Source organism: Cyanistes caeruleus, chromosome 5, assembly GCF_971803275.1.
Source record: "Cyanistes caeruleus chromosome 5, bCyaCae1.hap1.1, whole genome shotgun sequence".
NCBI classification, from domain to species: Eukaryota; Metazoa; Chordata; class Aves; order Passeriformes; family Paridae; genus Cyanistes; species Cyanistes caeruleus.
In genome coordinates this window covers 41,000,529-41,020,840 of record NC_141705.1, presented here as the reverse complement: position 1 = coordinate 41,020,840, position 20,312 = coordinate 41,000,529, and positions in this window count along the sequence as shown.

Genomic DNA, 20,312 nt, shown 5'->3' with positions numbered 1-20,312 from the left:
GCCTTTAAAATGCTACATTTTTTTCCTTTTCTGCATTCTTCTGAGACATAAATATTACTTTCTTGACACTTTCTTGACTTTCAGGGCCAGAAATACGGTTTAATAATTGAAATACTTTTCTTTAAAGTTCAAAGGAAAGCAATCTCATTTTCAGTGCAAAAAAAAAAAATTTTACACAAAAAATAATTTTAAAAAATCATAAAAATCAAATTAATTTTTAAAGGATGAAACAACGTTTAGCTTTGACCATCTAATAATAGTTCATTAAAAGGACAGATAATGATTTAATGGATTGATTTAAGTTCTACTGCCATTTTCAAAGTCGTCTTTATAAACAGGGAGGTTATAAATATGTATTTTTGTCACTGGGAGGTTTTATGATGTGCAACTACATTCTTACATGCTCATATCTCACTAACCTGTTAAGGGAATGTATATCTTGAACAGATGAGATGAATTTCTGAGAATTCTAGGATAAAAGACAGGATCCACTATTTGCACTCTTGTTAGAAAGAAGCAGTTTAAGTGACTCTTCTGAAACAAAATCAGAAAGGGAACATACAGGACAGAAATTATTTTTTATTAGCTTCTATGTTTTTCCTTTTTTCACTGTTTCTGCTGTAAGAGTGCCGATGTAGTTGATTTCTGGAAAAGAAGCAATTTGACTGATTAAACCAGGATGCTGCACTTTAAATATTCAACTGGTTACCATGGCAACAGTTTTACTTTGACACACAGCTTATCTTGTTTTAAGGAGTGCAGCCTGTTGTTATGGCAATTTGGAACACCACTATTTTTTGCCCACACATGGAAAATAAAACAGTAGTTAAAATGGGGTCAATAATTAAAAATCTAAGCCTGATTTAGTATCTTGTGGAATGCTGCAGTTTATCAAATTTATCAAACAAATAAAATATGACCAAACAGGGAAAGAAACAAGCAAAGTTCATAAAGATATAATTTTTACCCCAAAAGGAAAAGTAGATTGTAGAGGCATTTTTAATGATGAAAATTCACTGTTTTCTGCTTTCATGAAGAAACACATTATTTTGTCTTGCTGATTTCTTCAGAAGCAAAATCTAAATAAATGGATACAGAAGAACTAATATAAATTACTCCCCAAAGCTCTTGGCATTGCAAGAAGAACAAATATTCTAACTGATATTTTATAAATAGCAATACTAAATTATCAGAGCTCTGACCTAAAATAAACATTTTTCAAAAAAGAAATACTTTTTAAGAACCTAAGTGTGCACACTGCTCCCTACTGATATCCACACTTTACATTACATGCTATGTTATCATGCACAAGATTGCGTGTTTTAAATAAGAAATAAATCTTTATGCCTTTTGCTACAGGCATATTGAATGAGCCTTTATAATTTAATCTTCATAAAAACTCAGTTCATGTTTAAACAAGAATTGGGATGGTCCTGTAAATAGAGGATAGAGCTAATGGGTCATCCAGTCACCTAGAAAAAAAAAATAAATCAGGAAGAAACTTTGATCCAGTCTTTAAAGAGGAAATAGAAAAGGTCTTTGCACTAAGCAAGTTTGGCTAGGATCTACCTGATGCACCTAAAGTTTGAAAGTGCAGTGCGGTTTTCTTTAATCTTTTCTAAGTTATAATACATATGGATATTTCAACATTTACAAGATTTGTACTGGGGTAGCTGCTTGAGGTTCTCAACATCCATATCACTATTACATTTTGTACTATGAAAAAGAAGTCACTCAGTATATAAGATCAGTCAAATTAACTTTGAGTTTCCTCATGTATTTTGCCTATAAATAAGCAAACAAACTTTCACAGGTGTGATGTCTCCAAAGATTTTTACAAACAGTATTCTACACAAAAAAAAAAAAAAAAAAGGTAGAAATTTTGTACATGATGAATTCCCTTCCTGAATATCCATTTTTGGAAAGCATGAAAAGAGGGATTTTAGATCAAATCTGAATGTTGTGCCTCAGGTCTCTCTCTCTTTGTCTGTGCAATGGCATCAAAGTAGCTTTGAGTTTTCAATTAGTTTCTTTAAAGCACTGTTACTGTCTTCCTGTATTGTCTTCTCTCCCTTCTTCCATGCCTTTTTTTCCCTTCTGATAATTATCATGTTTAACAACTATTAGTCCCAGTCTTGTCCCCCTTCTTGGTGTCTATCAATTTTATTTCCTTCTGAGCTTCTATCTGTGAGAGCTTCATTCCCTCTTGTATTTTGCCTCCTCATTCCTGTTTCTCAGTTTTTTTCAATCTTGCTCATGATACATGGGGACAGATATGATTTCAGACATTCTTTTCTCTTCCTTTAGAAGAATTCTACTGCTGCTTTTGTTATGGAGACCATGAACTTGAAAAGTTTTTTCCTGTACTTCATATATCCACGGAAAAGATGGGGGAAAACCAATCTGAAGCAGTACAACATTAAGCTGCATGCAGCTTACAATATAAAATACTTATGACTGGCAAAGAGAAAGGTAGCAGAGGCAACTAAATGCCTTTTGACTCTTATTTTATGGGTGACTGCATGAGGGGCAGATGTTTTCCATTTTGCCTAAGGCAACACAAATCTGTGAGCTGGTGGTGAACTCATACAGGAAGGAATAAAACAGTGATCCACTCATACAAGATATCAACTCCAACTATTTGGTGCTTTTTAGCAATGTCCAGTATTAGCTACTAGTTCCTTCTACAGGCCTGTGAAGGAGAGGGTTGCTGTTTACCTCTCTGTTCAGGCAGACAGAAGAAGCCCAGACTCGGTGGTGGAGCAGCTCCAGAGATTCCTTTGAGTAGCTGGTCTGTGACTTGCCCAGGGCCTTGCAGAGGAGCAGTGGCAAAGGGTAGGACTGTCAGCCAGGAGCTGCCTGGGCTCTACCCACCAGCAGGCCCCCAGGTGACAAGCTCCTTGAGAGACGTTCTTCCTGTCCTTTCTGTCAGTGGAAATTCAATATTAAAGAGCTGGTTTAAATTATAGACTTGCAACACCTTCCAATAGTTATGTGAGCAGATGGGAATGCAGTTTATATTGAACATCTGAGAATTTCATCTTATTGTTAAATATATTAAGCAACAGCTTCTCAGTTTCAGATTATTTCTTTAAGCTACTTGGATGTCAGCCGTGTGCATTCTTAATTGGAAGATTTCAGCAATATGACTATTCTCTGAAATTAGATTTGCTTATTGCTTATGTTTCTTGATTGCTATCAGTGCCTTTCCACTTTTGTTTCCCAGCTTTTTAATCCTGTTCTTTTCCCTTTTCATACCGTGTCTTTTCTGTATTTCTTTGTTTTTCATTTTTCTGAGGAAAAAAAAAAGGGGGGAATTTAACAGTCCACTGATAAGATTATTAAAATGCCATTTAGAAAGATAGTAATAGGAGATTAACGTGATAACAGAGAAGAAATTAATCTTTCTCATTGGTTCAATAAACAGTCAATTTCTGCTAAATTTGAGAATAATCTCTACCCAGCCTATATATGATTTCTCTGTACATCCATTAGTTGTATGCTGAAATCAGTAGATTTAGTTTATATCTTAAAAATTTTTCTCATTTAGCTTTTACAAGGACATAGAGTCAAACAGTAGCTGTGTTATTTTCTCAAGCTAAGCCAAAAGGAAAAAAAAAAGCAGAATCTTTCCAATAGACTAAACAATTCTTTAGCTCTGAATCTTTCTTATGCCCACATCTTTAGATCACTGCAACTGACTACAGCTTTCCATTTATAGATTATTGTTACCATTATCACATTCTCTAACACTGTCACAAATGCTTAACTTGCTATTACATCTGGATGCCCCCAGCAATATCACTGACTAAAATCCAATTGCAGAAGGAATGCTGGTGAACATGATAGAGAGATACAGCAAAATGAAATGGCATTTTGAAATTTTGCTAGATCCTTTTTACCCAGGCCAGTCCAATTACTCAACTTGTTCTCATTACCTCCTTTGATATAAGTATTTGATGGTTTGCTGCTGTGCACATTATCACATATGGAGCCGGCAGCAGTTTGCAGTGAGTTTATGAAGAATCATTTCCAGAAGGAGGGAAAAAAGCAACCCTGTGCAGACTTAAGTTGGAGACCATAGGAGTTTGGTCCTAAGTCTCACTTTTATAGTTTACTGTGTGGGCATAGAAAAGTAAATTTGAAAAAAATCATGGAACTGTCAAGTTTCTTTTTCAAGGACAGGAGGCCATCATTGCTGTTACTCACTCTGAGTCAACAATAATTGCAGTGAGACTTGGGATCAATCTAGAAAAGTATATCCAATAATAGTTTCACTTGTTTATTGAGCAGACTATTTTTTTTAATAGCAGGTCATTAGAGATTGTTCAGCTTGCAAACAGTATGTGGGCCAGAACTAGTGAAGTAAGCGGGAACAGCTTTTAACTACATTAGAAACCTGCAACATCAGCTGAACACGATGCGGAAATCTTTGGAACAACAGTGCAATGTGCCTGCAGCTTCATCTGTACCTATACTGTAGAACAGAGTGATTCTCTGGGGCCACTTGGCTTCTGTGTCTCTGGTGCTAACATAATGTTTCTTCTTATTGATTTCTACTCCCCTCCTTCCCAGCATCCCTTAGCACAGCTTCCTAATATCCTCCAAAGGAGGCTAATACCTTTACTCAGTCATTCTCAGTTTCCTTCATGCTTCATAATCATCTGCAGGATTGCAGGCAGGAAAGGTTGCAGAGCTGCTAGCCTGTAGGATTCTGTGTAAATGTAGACTCAAAGGGATGCCAAAGCACCAAGAAAGCATGAAAATAAGAGTCTTCTTTCCCCTGAAGAAATCAAGAAATTTTTCAGCCTGGAAGGCATTACACAAAATTAGCTTGGTAAGGTTTGTAGATGTGGTTCAAAAAGGAGAAGGTAAAAGATGAAAATAATTTTGAAATTGCTGTTTCCTTTTATTGAATTTAATATGTTAGCATTCAGAGTTTTATCAAAAAATAAACACTTGACCAAATCCATTGTTTGAGGAAATGACTTCACAAGAAAGCCCTCCTTGAAAAAACTAGTCAGTTGCCAGTGGGAAACTTAATGGCATTGATAGTAATGAAAATTCATGGAAAGACAAAAAGGACAAACTCAAGAATAGAAGAGATATTCTCTCCTCTTACAGGCCGACAGTGACTGTGTGTGTTCTTCATTCTCCCTCTGTTTACCCGGACATGTACACCAGTTTGGGGTTTCGGGATTGCCTGTGTTTTGGCACTTTTTTTCCTCCCCATTAGAGCCAAAATGGAAGACACCTGATGAAAGCAGCTGGTCTTCTGCAAAGAATCATGGAGATGTAAAGTTATATGTAATTTATATATTTAAAGGTTTAACAGTTAGGAAATGAGAATGCATAACCATCAGATATTTTGCTTACATAAACTCAGGTTTACTTTTTTCTTTGTCAGCAAAGTTTGAGGTAGAAAAAAGACTGACAAAATTCAACTCAATCCTATAAGCAAGTATAGAGAATTTACTCTGTTCAGGGACGAGAAAGTTTGTGAAGACACACTGGCAAGACACCAGTGCCTGGCATGCTAAACTAAAGTTGTAGCCTTTGGCCTAAAAAGCTAAAAGGAAAAACTTTTTTTGTCTGCCTTTGCCATCTGCATGTATTTCAATGCAGGAGACTACAGTCCATTTAAGCTTAGTGATTTCCACCTCTGAAGAGAACACTGGGTTTGTATGGCCTGGTTTTCGGTAGCAGAGGGGACACAGAGGTGGCTTCAGTGAGAAGCTGCCAGAAGCTTCACCCATGTCCAACAGAGCCAATCCCTGGTGGCTCCAGTACAGACCTGCCACTGTCCAAGGCTGGACCAGTTAGAAATGGTAGTTACATGTCTGTGATAACATATTTCAGAAGGCAAAATCCAGATGTAACTGCAGCCAGAGTGAGAATATGGGAGAGGAACAACTCTGCAGACACCAAGGTCAGTGAAGAAAGAGGGGGAGCCAGTGTTCCAGGTTCTGGAGCTGAGAAGGAGGGAGGGGTCAGGGGGAGGTGTTTTTAAGGTTTTGTTTTATGTCTCATTATCATTATCTGATTTTGTTAGTAATAAATTCAATTAATACCTGAAATTTGATTTTTGCCTATGACAGTATTTGGTGAATGATCTCTCCACTGTGCAGCTGAGGAGGAGAGTGATAGAATGGCTTTGGTGGATGTCTGGCATCCAGCCAGGGTCAGCCCACTACAATACCACTGTCAAGGAGTTTAATATATGCAATAGTTGTGAGAATATTTAATTTAATGTAATTTAATGCATTAAATACAAAGAAAATCTAGATGAAGCAAGCTTGAAGCACCAGGAAAAATTAGCAGGTGAGATATATAGGCTATCCTGAAATTCTTTCCAGTTTGTAGAGAAAACATCAGAGAGAAACATGGGCCCACAAAAAAATTAAACAAAACAAAACAGAAAAAAATGAAACAAAACAAAACAAAACCCAAAAGAACCAACCAACTAAAACCAACTGTTTCTCTTTTCCATGTATAAATTATTTGTCAAGCTTCAAAGTTTATCAGCACACAAAAATAGAAATAATCTTTATGATAAAATCAGATGGGAAAAGGAAGAAAGAGAAATTCTCTTGATGTATTAACGTCTGAAGTGCAAACTCCAGATTAAACATTTTCAGTCACTGACATCTATTCCTTTAGTATCTTCAGTCTTTTAAAGATTTTACAACCTTCCTTTCTCATCCTTCTTCTACCCATGTCTCTGCCAGAGCTTACCTCCACAGGAATGGAGCAGAATGCCTTTTATCTCCTCACCAACACCTCTCAAATTCAGTTGCTTAGCTCTGTATTGCAGAGAGGGCAAACTCCAAAAGAGCTGCAAGACTGCATACTTCAGCAGCCAAGAAACATCTGGGTGCTTGATTTTGGAAACTCTTCTCTGGAAAGAATAACATTAAATAAAAAGTAAAAATGGGGTGGGTGTGTTTGAGAACTTACACTGTTTTAGATTCATTAGAATATGTCTTCCAGTGCCCTATTTTCTCATTTTCCATCTACACATGACTAATAACAGGCCTTGTTCCAGCCACAATCAAGTCTTCAGCAAAATTTTCACAAAACCCAGTGGAAGCAAAATTATGCCATTACTTCATTTAAGGAAAAGTTTTTATAAAAATAATACTTCCTTTCATATTTGAGCTACTCTTTACCACTTACCTCTTTTGGTGCATTTATCCTTTAATGAATGCAATGCAATTTGGTCGTATGTTGTAAGATAATTCCTTTGAAGGGTTATTAACATTAGGTTTTGTGCACAACCACAAAGGAAACACTAAATGGCATGTTACTTTCCTGCTGCTCCATCACTGCCACTCTTGTTATGAGAAATTGCATGCCAGTCTGAGTTCTGAAGGCTTTGGTTACCTCTATTTCCATGTTGGTATTGTCAGATTGTGGTTTGACACCTCAATTAATATTTGCAAAAGTAATTATATATTCTCATGGTTGATTTTTTTTCTTATATATTGCAGGCTGAATTTGCTCATGGCACCTTTTTGAGAAAGTACATTCAAATAGGAGTTTCACAGATGATATTTTTATTTCATGTTTTCTTTCTTCAGAATTATAAAGTGTCTGAACCTATTTTGTCTTAAACATGAACAAAAGTGCTTTTCTATACCAGAAATTATACTGTGTTAAAGCTTTGTTCCATGTTCACATTTTATAATTCAACATGGAATTTTAGGTAGATCTCTCTCCTTCACAACTGTGCTTTACACAGTGTGGTGCTGCCTCAAGGCATGTAAATTAATGCAGAATGAGTTAGCGCAGACATGGGAACTAATATATAATAAATTACACTGGTTTTATTTTGAGATAACATAACAATAATGCTTTGGATACTCAAATCAACAGGGATGTTACCCATGACACAGCATTCTGATATGCGGATATCTGTTTAGTTTTTTCAGATTAGATTCCCAGCCTTAGGGAAATAAATAAATGTTGGTAAAAGGATTAAAAAATACTGCAAATAGCTTTTGTTTTCACAATGCTGTCTCAATCATCTTTTGAAATGAATGAAAGAAATTCAATAATGTTGATGCAAGGTTAAGTAGGATATACCTGTGAGTTCTTAAATGGTTATTGGTTCCAAGCAATGGAGGTATCTCTTTTAACAAATATTAAACTGAACATAATGAGTTAGTCAAAAGCTGGCCTAAGGACACACAATGGGGGTATCTCTAGGTTTTGTCAGATTTGTGTTCTCTTGTAATATTTATAATTGTTCCTGTGGGAGTAGAGCAAGGAAAATGCTCTGCTCATGAAAGTTTTGCTTGGACATACTCTTAGAAGGGATAATGGACATTTCATTGTCTTACATGTTTCAGCATTAGGATGTACAAATATAAATGAATTGAAATTAATTCATATTGCTTTCAGAAAGAATGGAAGCACAGCTACATCATACATAGGCTTCTGGCTGTCTATTACCTAACTCAATAAGATAATTTAAGTATATCAGCTCTCTAAAATTGTCCTGACATGATTAGTTCTTTTGGAAGTAAAAAATCAGTTCAAACAAAAACACAGTTCTTCCATATCAAGAACATTAACATTAAAAATCAGAAACTTTGGTCACTGAATCAAATATGTAATTTATCATAGCCAGAATATAAATTAAATACATTAGAACAAATACTGCAACTTAAGTGGCTTTGCTGTGCTTATTTCACACACCCTCGTGCCTATAACTTTGGACTAGTAAAGGGTTTCTGAAAGAATAAAGTGATAGTGATCATTAAAGAATGGTTTTCAACTCAAGATATTCATTACTTTCTATTCATTTAAAAAAGTGAAAGATCTTTTTCTGCTGTGTTTTTCAAATATATTTCGGAATTTTTCTCAAAGATTTTTTTTGGCATTTTTACACCAAATTTCAAATACGCGTGTACACTAATAACATCTGTTTACCATGAGAATAGATTAATTAAATTTGCATATATGAAAAAACTGGAATGAGTAAATATCCCAATCTAATATATTCATATCTTCTATTGAAATTAGATTTCCTGAAAATTTTCTTCAGGAGGTCAGCTAACACTGAGGTTTTTCTTCTAAATCACTAGCAAAGCATTCCAGCAAAGAGAATTCAGATGTTCAAATAAAGGTAAATAAGAAAGAGATATGGCTGTTTAAGTCTTTGGGGACAGTCTCAAATATCTCAAATGGTAGCCCACATACTGCCCTTTTGGTCAGACTTCTTCCAGCCATAGCAAATAATATTTAAAGTAATTTTTTTTTTCGCTTAAAACACACTTCCAATGGTCTTCATTTCATCTCTTCACTAGTCTCTATGAATGCAATTTATTAATCATATATTTTTATGTTCTGCTTTTAAACCTAGGTTTAATTCATTCTCATTTCCTTGGGGAAAAAAAAAAAAAAAAAAAAAAAACCAAAAAAAACCAGTACAGTATATACTGAAGTTGCTACTTTAAATATTCTGGAGAGTATAAGCATGCTCTTTTTTTCAGAGTGCCTATATAGTGTTAATTATAGTTAATTCACTTAATAATATGTTAACTGTTAATATGAACAGTCAAGTGTGTTTCCGTCTTCCAAAAATTCTACCATAGTCCTATTATTAATTAATGTAGTATTATCTGGTAATAGGTGTCACTTCCTTGACTGTGATGTACATCACATCCCCTACCCTGGATTAGAATAATACAGTAATCTGTAATGAGAGTCATATCTGACAGAAAGAAAATGTGCTTGGTGGGTTTTTTGGGTTTTTTTTTCCATATTCAGACTATTTTGAAGAACCCTTTGCCAACACATGATCTTTGAAAAAATTCAGAAAGTTTTTGTTCAGAGTGTCAGAGGATCTTCTGTTCCACAACAAAATTTATCTGCTAGATTTAATTCCTCAGGATTTTTGTGGTTTCAACCTCTCTTCCTGTTTGAACTTCAGGCAACTAACACCATTTGCTGCATCCCCTTCTGTCATGGGCACTTATCATTAGCTGCATTGTCAGAAGTTTAATAACTAAGCTAGGGAAAGTGTTAAAATAAAGAGCATCTAGGTAACTCAGCAGAGAACACCACAGCTGTAATTACAGCTAGAGAGAGATCACAAAAGGGTAAGGTGTCCTCCTGCAGCCATTGACACATGTTAAATTATAAACAGATGCTAAGCTATTCCTTCAAATTTTCTCAATGGTCACGCTAATATTCTATCCATCTTTCAAGCAATATTTTTCCCCCAGTGGAGAGGGCAGTCTCCTAAAGAATTCAGTTTCTTCCAAAATTAAAGCCCTATTCCACCTCTCAAATTCAGGCTGGACAGAGCAGTCAAAAATATACAGAGGCATAACAATCGCTGGTACTATTTTAAAGATAGAGTTGAATAAACTAAAGATACAAGATAAAACCCAAACATCCACACACAATCAAAGTCTGACTGTGCTTGACCTCTATTTCCCCATCCTAAGCCACCTAGCATCTCTTTTGAGATAAAATGAATGCTGGGAATGGGATAACAGGAACATTGGCAGATCACATGCCAGAAGCCTGATGTTGATCTGCAGACAGCAGCTGGAGGAAGGAACCTGCCTGACATCTTTTTCTCCTTCTCTGAATTCCCCAGACAAACCTTCTGGGAGCCAGACTTTGGCCTGGAGCTGTGAGGAGCAGGAACAAGCTGTCCTCTCCCTGAGAGTGGAAAAGGTGAATTTCTCAGCTTGTTGTAGGGGAAATAGCCAAACCTTGCTCTTGACGTTCACTTTGATGAATTCTTTTGTATAACAACATTTGAATTTTAAAAAGAAGTTTTCTAATTTGTACCTAAGCTTTGCACTGTGAATTACATGCAATGCTTGTTAGAGTGTGATGGGGTTCTTGACACTTTATGCAACTGAGAAGTCCCACTGAACCTTTGAGGGAAGCTACATGAACCAGCAGAGCTGGCAAAGATAAAGGGCAAAGAGGCTCAGCAGATGTCAAAAGGACAGAGATGTATATGCTTTCAAAATTCATTTCCACATAAATATGATCTAACAGATGTAAGAGCTGACTCTAATATACAGCTCTGCTCTCAAAGTAACCATCTCTGCCAGTGTGCTAAAACTAGTCCTGCTGTGCACTGTGAATTATGTCAGTTCATGTTGGTGAAAAGTTTTATACTCCACAGCCTTGGCAAAACCAACACAATTAAGCCTGAATGAGCTGCTGTACTATTCCCTATCCTATATCAGTAGAGGTGTTTAATCTTCTTAAGCGTGTCAGTGCCAAATACACTAAGGTAATTGCATTGTAGACCTAACAAAAGGGCATCATTTCACTTGCAGCATTTTTGTGACAAGTGATAATGTGCAACATGGAAAGAAGCCAAGAGGTTCTAGTAGTCAGGCCTGAGTTTGCTGAGCTGCATCTGTGAGGGAGGGAGAATCTGCAGTTGTAAACATTAATATCTTGTGTGACAAAAGAAATGCATACTTTTAAATGTAATTTGCCTTACTGAGATTTTCACTGTGTTGACTATATGAGTAGGAAGTAAAGCTAGCAGAGGTGGTAAGATCCTCCTAATGAGCACAGTTTAAATGTCAAATACAATCTTCAGTTTTTCTCAAACAGGTTTGATCTGGGTCCCTCAGAGGGCGTGAAAACAAGCCACTGTACTGGTCACAAGGATTTATCAGTGACAGAGGAGAGCTCTCCCCTGCTGCATAACACAAGGCATTGTCTCCTCTGCTCTTGAATGAAGGTGACATGCTAAGGAATGGGATGAGGGGCAACCCAGAGCTTTAACCACTCACTAGACCCCAGAAATCTGCTGCATTGGCAGATCTCTGACTCCCTCAGTAAGCAGGCAATGTGCCAATCTGAAATTGTGCTGTCTCTGCACCAAGTTCTGCTTGAAACTCCATGAAACTGGAGGATAAATATAGAATTGGCTTTTAACACTGAAATTCAACAGGCAAGCAGCTGATACCATTATTTATTGGGAGCAAAACCCCCAAGACTTATGTCCTTAAGTTTCTGCCAGAGAATTTAATGCCACATGCAAAAAAAGTAATGTTTCGACTTTGCTGACTCTGGCCAGAACTACTTGCCACTACAGTGAAATAGATCATTCTTTCAGTTGTGTGAAACCTGTCAAAGCTCAAAGTGAGTTGTAGAATTAATGATCTGACCACTTCAAGGTCCAGAAGAGGCGTTTCTGTGTTTCAGAGAGCCTTTTAAATTGTCCGATTCGACACAAGGAAAATTAAATTCATTAAAAGTTGGTTGCTCTCTCCAACTTATCCCAAGTTTTTCTGCCATATTGAGGTAATATAAATCAGTGTTTCATATTTGTAACATATCAAGAGGTTTGATTGGGCAGGATGCAAGATATCTGCTACAATTATGTACTCCATTCAGCAGTAGTCAAATGGTTAATTAGAATACACAACTACTAAATCGTTTCTTTAGCATTCTAATGTGTCCTATTAACTTGCTATTTTTTCCAAGGGTACATTGACAATGAGATTCTCTGTTAGTTCCCAGAGAGTGAACAATTTTTTAACATCTGCTAATACAAACCATTTTTTAAACCTCTGTAGTGACTTCCCTTTTCCATTTCTGGTGGAAATAAAGGATCAGCTACTTCTCAGAGTATGTACCATGTCTATCTTAGGCACCTATGGAATTCAGATCCCTGAAGGGAAATGTTTTAGCTGAGCTAAACCTCTAGGGATGATCATTTACTGTACACAAACACAAGCAGGCTTTTTCCATATTGCATGTGTACCCCTTCATTTATAATACTTACTTACAAACTGTTACATTTTTATTGTATGCCTTTGCTGCTATGATAATGTTATTGGGTGGATGCCAAAATCCCATTCTGATTACTTGTATTTTATTTGTCGAGGACATCTGATGCTTTGGGAGGGTATTTTTATGAAGGTACGATCACTTTATGTAAATGTGTACCTAGTTACACAATACATGATGTCAGGTAAAGAATAGAGAAAGAAACAAGAATAGTTACTATTATACAATACCTGTCTGCTCCAGTTGACATCTGGACAATTAGGAAGGAATGATTTTCCCCACAGGCAATAGCAATTTTGCCCTTGATAATGTAATCTCCAGAGGCTAGGGAGAAGTTTAGGCCAACTCTACGTGTAACATCCAGGAGAAAAGAAGTAACTTTGAAGAAGGCCCTAAGCTTAAATTTTAAGGTTTTTTTAACTTGACTGAAAATGAGGTTGTACTCCAAAGGACACAAAATATGCTATAGGACACAATTAAAGAGAAAATGTGCTGAGAGTCACACACATAGATTTCTAATGTCAAATTCTTGAACACAAAACTCAGCCTTCTAGAAAGAGAATTAAATTTATGACTTCATGCAAGAATTTTTTCTTAAGTTCTTTTCTGAAGATCCTTTAATTAGCCAGCCTGTTTATTATGCTTTTGGACTTGTATTACCTTGGTTAATGGAGCTTTAAGCTCACTTTTCTTCTGATCATTTAGCTTTTACTAAATTGTTTGAGTTTTTATAAGCTGATTGGGGAAGGAAGACAGGAGAAATGAAAAACAAAAGTACAAATGTAAAGGCAGAAACTTGCAAGATGCATCACCACCATGGCTTTCTGTAGTCATCTGTATTATGGAGATAATTGTGTGGATCAGAAATCCTTTGAACACCTGAATACCCATCAGCTTTTGAAAGCTAATGGTTATGTTGCATTATCTTTAGAAAAAATAAAAGGCTTTGTAGGACTCACAGAAAACTTTTTATTATTTTAGTGTTATTTTACTGTGTTGTATCTGAACTAAACAAAATCCTATGAACAAAAGCCACACACCCACATATAAAATTTTGATTCCAGGATTGCCATCAAGATTAATTCCAAGAGGCAATAGCTGTCTACTCAAAACACAGCTTCTAGTCCTGGAAAATCTTCAAGATGAAAGCATTTCAAATAAAGTCAATTTACCTCTCTAACATACTGTACACAAGACTCATGTAAGCAACAGAATTTTTATGTTCATTGGGTGTTTCAAAAAAATTATTGTAGATAAATAAAATCAAATATTTTTAGATATGGTGAAAGCTCAGCTATGCTTTATTTGATTAAAACATGATGGGTTTTGACTCTTTCTCTTTGAGTAAAAAAAAAAATCCAAATATATATGGAAATAAAGACTCTATCAAAAAAGAGTTCTAGTATTGATAACTAGGTCTGGCTATTTAGCAACTTAGATACATCTAAAGGAAGATGTACTTAAGCTCCATGGAAACCCATCTACTACCACAGAAAAGTACTTGTACAATCAGACAGAACATATAAACAAAAGAACTGATCCGGCAAACCCAGTTTCCTGTTTCTAACATAGTGTGTTGGGACCCCCAAAATTGTTCTTTTCTGTCACTCATAAATTTTATGCAAACGCCATAGAATGTTTAAATAAAAGATTCAAAAGGACCCTACTGTAGAAACACTCCTCTGAAAACTTATTCCACCATCCACTGTACAGGGGCACTAAGAAAGAAAGAAAGCTGAGACTGAAAACTATGTTTTTTACCCAGTGGAGGTAAGGGGATGAAACAACACAGAGGAGTAAAAAATTACTATTCCCTGTTTCTTTCTACCCTGATATCTCAGAACTCTGGTCGGGATAAATATTTGGAATAAAGTCACAGAAGCCATTAGGCAGCTTCACAAATCCTAGCTGGGATACTAGGGGCAGCTGAAAGAAATCTCTGGGAAATATGATGTTGACTTTGTTTTTAACTTTTTGTAGTATTTTTTTTTATCATGCAAGCCTATATTGTAAACACCATTTTAACTTAAATCTAGCTTAGACTTGAAGTTACTGATCTAATTCAACAAAGCCATTCATGTTAGAAGTAGACTGAAAAAAAAATTGTATTATTTGAATGGGGTTCTGAAGAGTTACAGAGTAAGTCTCTGCTGAAACTGCAGAAGGTGATGTGAGAGCTGAAAGTCAGAAGTTCAGGAAAACGTGGGCTCTCAAAAGTCAGGAAAACCTCTGGCATCAGGATAAGGCAGAAGGTCCTTACAGATTTCACGGCTAAAATGATTGGACAGGCCTACAGTTGATGCAAACATCGCTTTAATAAAATGAGCCAAGACACTCCATCACTGAAGACTCTGTGCCAATTTCCTCCAAATCTTAAATTCAAAGCACTACTTTTCTTGGCATAAGCACAAAAATGGGCAGAATAATAAGAAAAATTGCTAGATAGCTTTAAAAAGTCTACTAGTATTCCCTCAAATTAAAAATCATCATTGATCTGGGAAAAATATATGTAACTCCACATCCCCAAAGGACTCTTAATTTCTGAGAGATTCAAGATGAGACCCTGACTCAAAATTATAAACCAGTTGCAAAATTATTTTTGAATGGTCATATTCCCTTATGCAGAGTTTCATTTCTAATAAATACTCTCAGACTGACAACCAGAGTCACTTATACATAGTTAGGGATATGTACTCACCATTATTACAGGAGTTTAATGTAACTGGTTTTTTTTCCTCTTGTCCATTCAAAGACCACCTACTTGAATAAACAGATATAAACATTCTTGAATTGTTCATAGGCCACATTTTCTGATATGGGCCTTTAGCTGCCAACAAGGTCACTCAGCTTTCTTGACTATTATTGGTTAATTTTTTATCTTCAATATTAACCAGTCTCTTGTCTCTTATTAACCAATCTATTAATCTAACTGTCCTTTTCAGATAATGTAATACTTTCATACCCATTTCCCTTATCAGCTAAATTAATTTTGCTCCATTGAAGCAACCACATGAATCTTACACTGTAATGTGAGATAAGATATAAAAATGCAGCCATGAAAATTTAGGTATGAACTCATTTTTGATAATGTGACACATGATTTTGAGGAAATCTGGAAGACATGACTGCAGCAGTGTGCTAAGTCTGCAGTGCAAAGTAGCTGGTGTTGGCAATCTGACATCAACTCTGCAACTATAACCCTGAACTTAATGCATGTTAGTGGTCAGAGTGTATACTTTCAGTTTCTGTTCAACAGGAATTAATCTTTCTCGTATACTCCAAAATCATTCCACAGAGTGAAACAAAAAGGATTAAATTAAGGGTGATCAGAAGATTCCCTTCTCTCTTCCTTTAGTGTATGCGTCCCTACTTGCAGGAACTTTGCAGAGTTCTCTCAATTCTTAAAATTACAAAATAGCCATTTCAGTGTTACCACAAGAACAACAGTTCAGTTTGGCCTCACAGATGAGAAGGAAATTGCCACAGGTGTTCTGGAGCAATGGAAAATCAGCGTGATTATACTGGTAGTGGAAGCAGAGATTTTGCAGAGGGTGCAAATATAAGAGACCACACGAGTTCAGTAGATGTCTGCGTACTTGCAAGTTAGATGCCAAGATATGACAAAGAGAGAACTTTATATTTGAAGAACAAGGTATTCAGAAAGTGACATGGACATTTTTTGGCTGCAGCTCTAACACAGGAGCTACCTGCAAGCTAATCACCGCATGGGATAATAGATCACTGTGAAGCTGAGCTGTTAATACTTTTAAATGACCTCACAAACTGAGATTCACTTTCTTGTACTTACAACATACAGCACAAAGACTATTAGACTAAAGCATTTTTTCTGTCTCCTTGTGGAATCATGATTATTTGACAGACTGGTTTATTTGACATGAGTGGTTTTTGATTAAAAGAAACAATCACATTGACTGACATTAATTGTGCTTATGTTTTTCAGCTAATGATCTTCACATCCCACAGCAGCATTTCTGATTATTTTGCTTGACCTTGATTTCAGACCGAGCATCCTACAGCTCCTCAGGTCATCCTTTAGCATTCTTAGCCACCATTGCAACTTTTCCAACTTCTACTTAATAGCAATTTTGTCATATTACAGAAGATAGTAAATACTGGCTTCAGCAGTTCAAAGCGCTCATCATCAAGCTGGTATAATATTTTTTCAGCAATGGTTTTCCTATAGGCAAGCAGTGATGAATATTCAGAATCAACTGCATATATGAAGACTGGAACATGCAGTGGAAAAGGAAAAAGTGACCAGGTTAGTCCCCAAAAATTTAGGTTGAGACAGACAAGAGAATAATATCTGCTTTTACAGATTTTCACTTCTCTTTCTAAGCACACTGGAAAACTGAAGTCAATAAGGCTTTAAAATGCTTTGACAAATACTTTGGCAAATCTGTTTGTGAAAGATGCAATATTTATCTGCACATCATATAAACATCCATTGTGGTTCACTATTACTATCTGAACTAATACAAGAAGGAAAAATCCTAAATCATCTTCATCTAAGAGAAAAGATTTCTAATGGACTATGCACAATAGAATTATCATTCCTGAAACTTTTAACATAAGCTCTTTGACTACTTTACTTTAGTGACATCTTTATACAGACAAAGAGTTTAGAAAACTGCCTTCTAGCAAAAATGAAAAAGGTCACTACATGGGGCTTTATTTAACAGAAAGCAAGGGTTTCTTAACATTTTCTGGAGGCATTTTAAAGTTATTTTTCAAATATGCAAAGGAGATACTCATGTGCAAATTGTTAGCAGTGTAAGACACATTGCTAAAACAGCAGATACTCGATACTATGGAATTCACACATCACAGTTACTCACAAGTGTAGGAAGAAAGTGGAGCTTTGAAGGCTAAGGCCCTTTACTTCTCATTTTAAAAATCTTTTTTTTGGAAGAGTAACGTTCCATAAAAGCTGGTAAAGAGTGAGAAGGTTTCTATGACCGGACAGTATGAACACTGAAGCTAAATCTCAACTATTCTCTTAAAATGCATGCACCATTCTGTCATGATTTTTCCTCTTACACTGACAGCCATCCACAGTGACTCAAGGGTGCTTTACCTCAAAGTACAGATTCTGAAAATTTGTGAGGAAAACTCAATGAGAATCCCCAATCATTTTTTGTAATCCATCCACTGCATACTTAAAGGTGTTGTTTCTTTTTTTTCTTTTGCAGAAGAATGAGCACCCTGAAGTTCCTTTTCCAAGCAGCTGATTAGAGCCAAGCACTCAGCCTGGACCAGCGGGTGAACAGAGGGTGAAGAATGTTAAACATGTAGTTGGTTTGCCTGTCCTTTTGCTACTGCTCTGGGATCTAAAGAGCCATCACTGTCTCAAAAGCATCTGCACAGGACCTTTATGCAAGGATGAATTTTATTTGATCCTAAATAGACTTTAAAGGCAGTGAAATGCATGTCACTGATCTGCACCCTGGGAATCTGGCCAGTAAAAACAGGCTGCCTATTTATTAGGTGCTGATTATGTGTCACACACATAGCCACCCAACCTTCAATTATATTAAATAACCTAAAAACAGAGTCTAGTAGGGTACATCTAACTTAGCCTAGGATGATAAGGATACAAAAACTTGAATCAGATATAGCCACTCCTTTTAGGAGAATGGAGCACATGATGCAAGAATATTTAAGTATCATGCTCAAGGAGCAACTGGTCTGGCAAATATAGCTTCTCAAAGAGAAGGATTATATTCCTCTATATGCTGGTCAGAGTAATGGTTTTATATCATGCCTTTTATTAATACAGACTTTCACACATTTTTACAACAAATTTTTAAAGGCTCCAAACTGAAATCAAGGTGACAATAATGCCTCCTTCTTTAAGGAGTCAAAGAGCAAGTTCTTTCCCCATTGCCTTCTCACCCTCCTAAGGCAGGCAGGTGCTGTCCAGTGTCACAGGGCAGAGTTCCCAAATTCACTTTCATTTGAAAATTTCCTCAATTCTACCCCCCCGAAAAACTTATGTTTTCAGCCCTCACCTAAAGATGAAGTTGATTCAGTGTTATATCCTGCAATTGTCACTTCATACAACTACTTCCAGTGCTGTAAAAACCAAATCTGTTTTTAGAGCAGCTTGCAAAAATTCCTACTTGGGGCATGGCAACTATTCTTTTCAGAAAGGATTAGACATATATAAATATGTATTATTATTATTGTGTTTCCAATTAAATCACAGAGCTTTTTATCTCTTACACTGGAATGTCCTTGTGCTATGCTAACTGGTATTAACAGCTAAACTGTGTCCACTTGTCCATATAAAAAAGAAATAAAGTCTGAATGCTTGGCTGTTCTGTATCATTTGAATGGCACTTTGCTGCCTTGCTTTTACAAACAAAACATTACAATGACTCTTTTAATGTAGTACAAATAAAACTGTTTCCACAAACAGAATGAGTCAGAAGGCCATGTTTCCAGCAGACATCAGTTCTTAGTGGTGGCATGAAGTGACAGGATAAGGTCCATGATAGGCATGCATGCACACATCTTCTGTTAATATTAATAGATGTCATGGGACAAAATGCCTGAAGAGCATAATTTAATTTTTTCCTTGAGACTAGTTCAAATCATGCTTGAAAAGGCTTGGTATTGCAGCCACCTGAAACCACCCAAGTTTCAGTAGCTTTTCGTTCAAGGTTGTTTTGGGGTGCTATCAGAGATAATTCATGCCATTCCAGTTTGCATTCTTAATAATCTATTTCTTTTTCCTTTGATAATTTTGCTTTCACATCTAGGAAAACTGTAGGAACTGTGTCAGAATATTACCCCTACAAAATGTCTGGCATATAAAGGACAATATAGAATGAATCAGAATTCAGGTCTAGTAAATGTTGCTTTAATTTAAAAGCATTTTAAACAACTGCAAACACATTCTAGGAGGAGCTCTCATAAGGCACTGCCCCACGATATGATTCAAACACAAAGTTCCTCTGAGCAGTCTCTCTATTTTGGACCTATGCTAGACTCACTGGTGGTAAATATGTGCTGTTGTAAAGCAATTTTTGTTAATTCGTTGCTGTTTCTTCAGTAATTTTGCCATCTTGGACTATCATTATTTTATCTTAGGTATGGATTATGTTTAAACAACTGCTGGCTTCTCTTCAACATCTGACCTACTGTAGCTGCCACAGAGGTTTCTACTGTTCATGCAGAGGACAGAAAGCCTCCTCAAAGGCATCTGAGACCTCACCTGTGTGATTCTTGCCATGTTATTTCTTCATGCCTCACTGTGCCTGTGTGAAAATCATTTTCAATTAAGCCTGTTCCTAAAAGTGGGGCAAAGTAAAACAGCAGTAGAGAGTTTAAGGAAGGGGTAAGGTAGCCGCAGGGTTTTTCATAGAAAACAGCAATAGAATATTTTTTCTACCTTAGATTTTTCACCAAAATTTCCCTGATTTTTATCAGCTATGCTATTTTCACAAATGAAACCACAGGCTAGGGTTGTATTGCTAAAAAGCATTATTGGACATTCATATTTT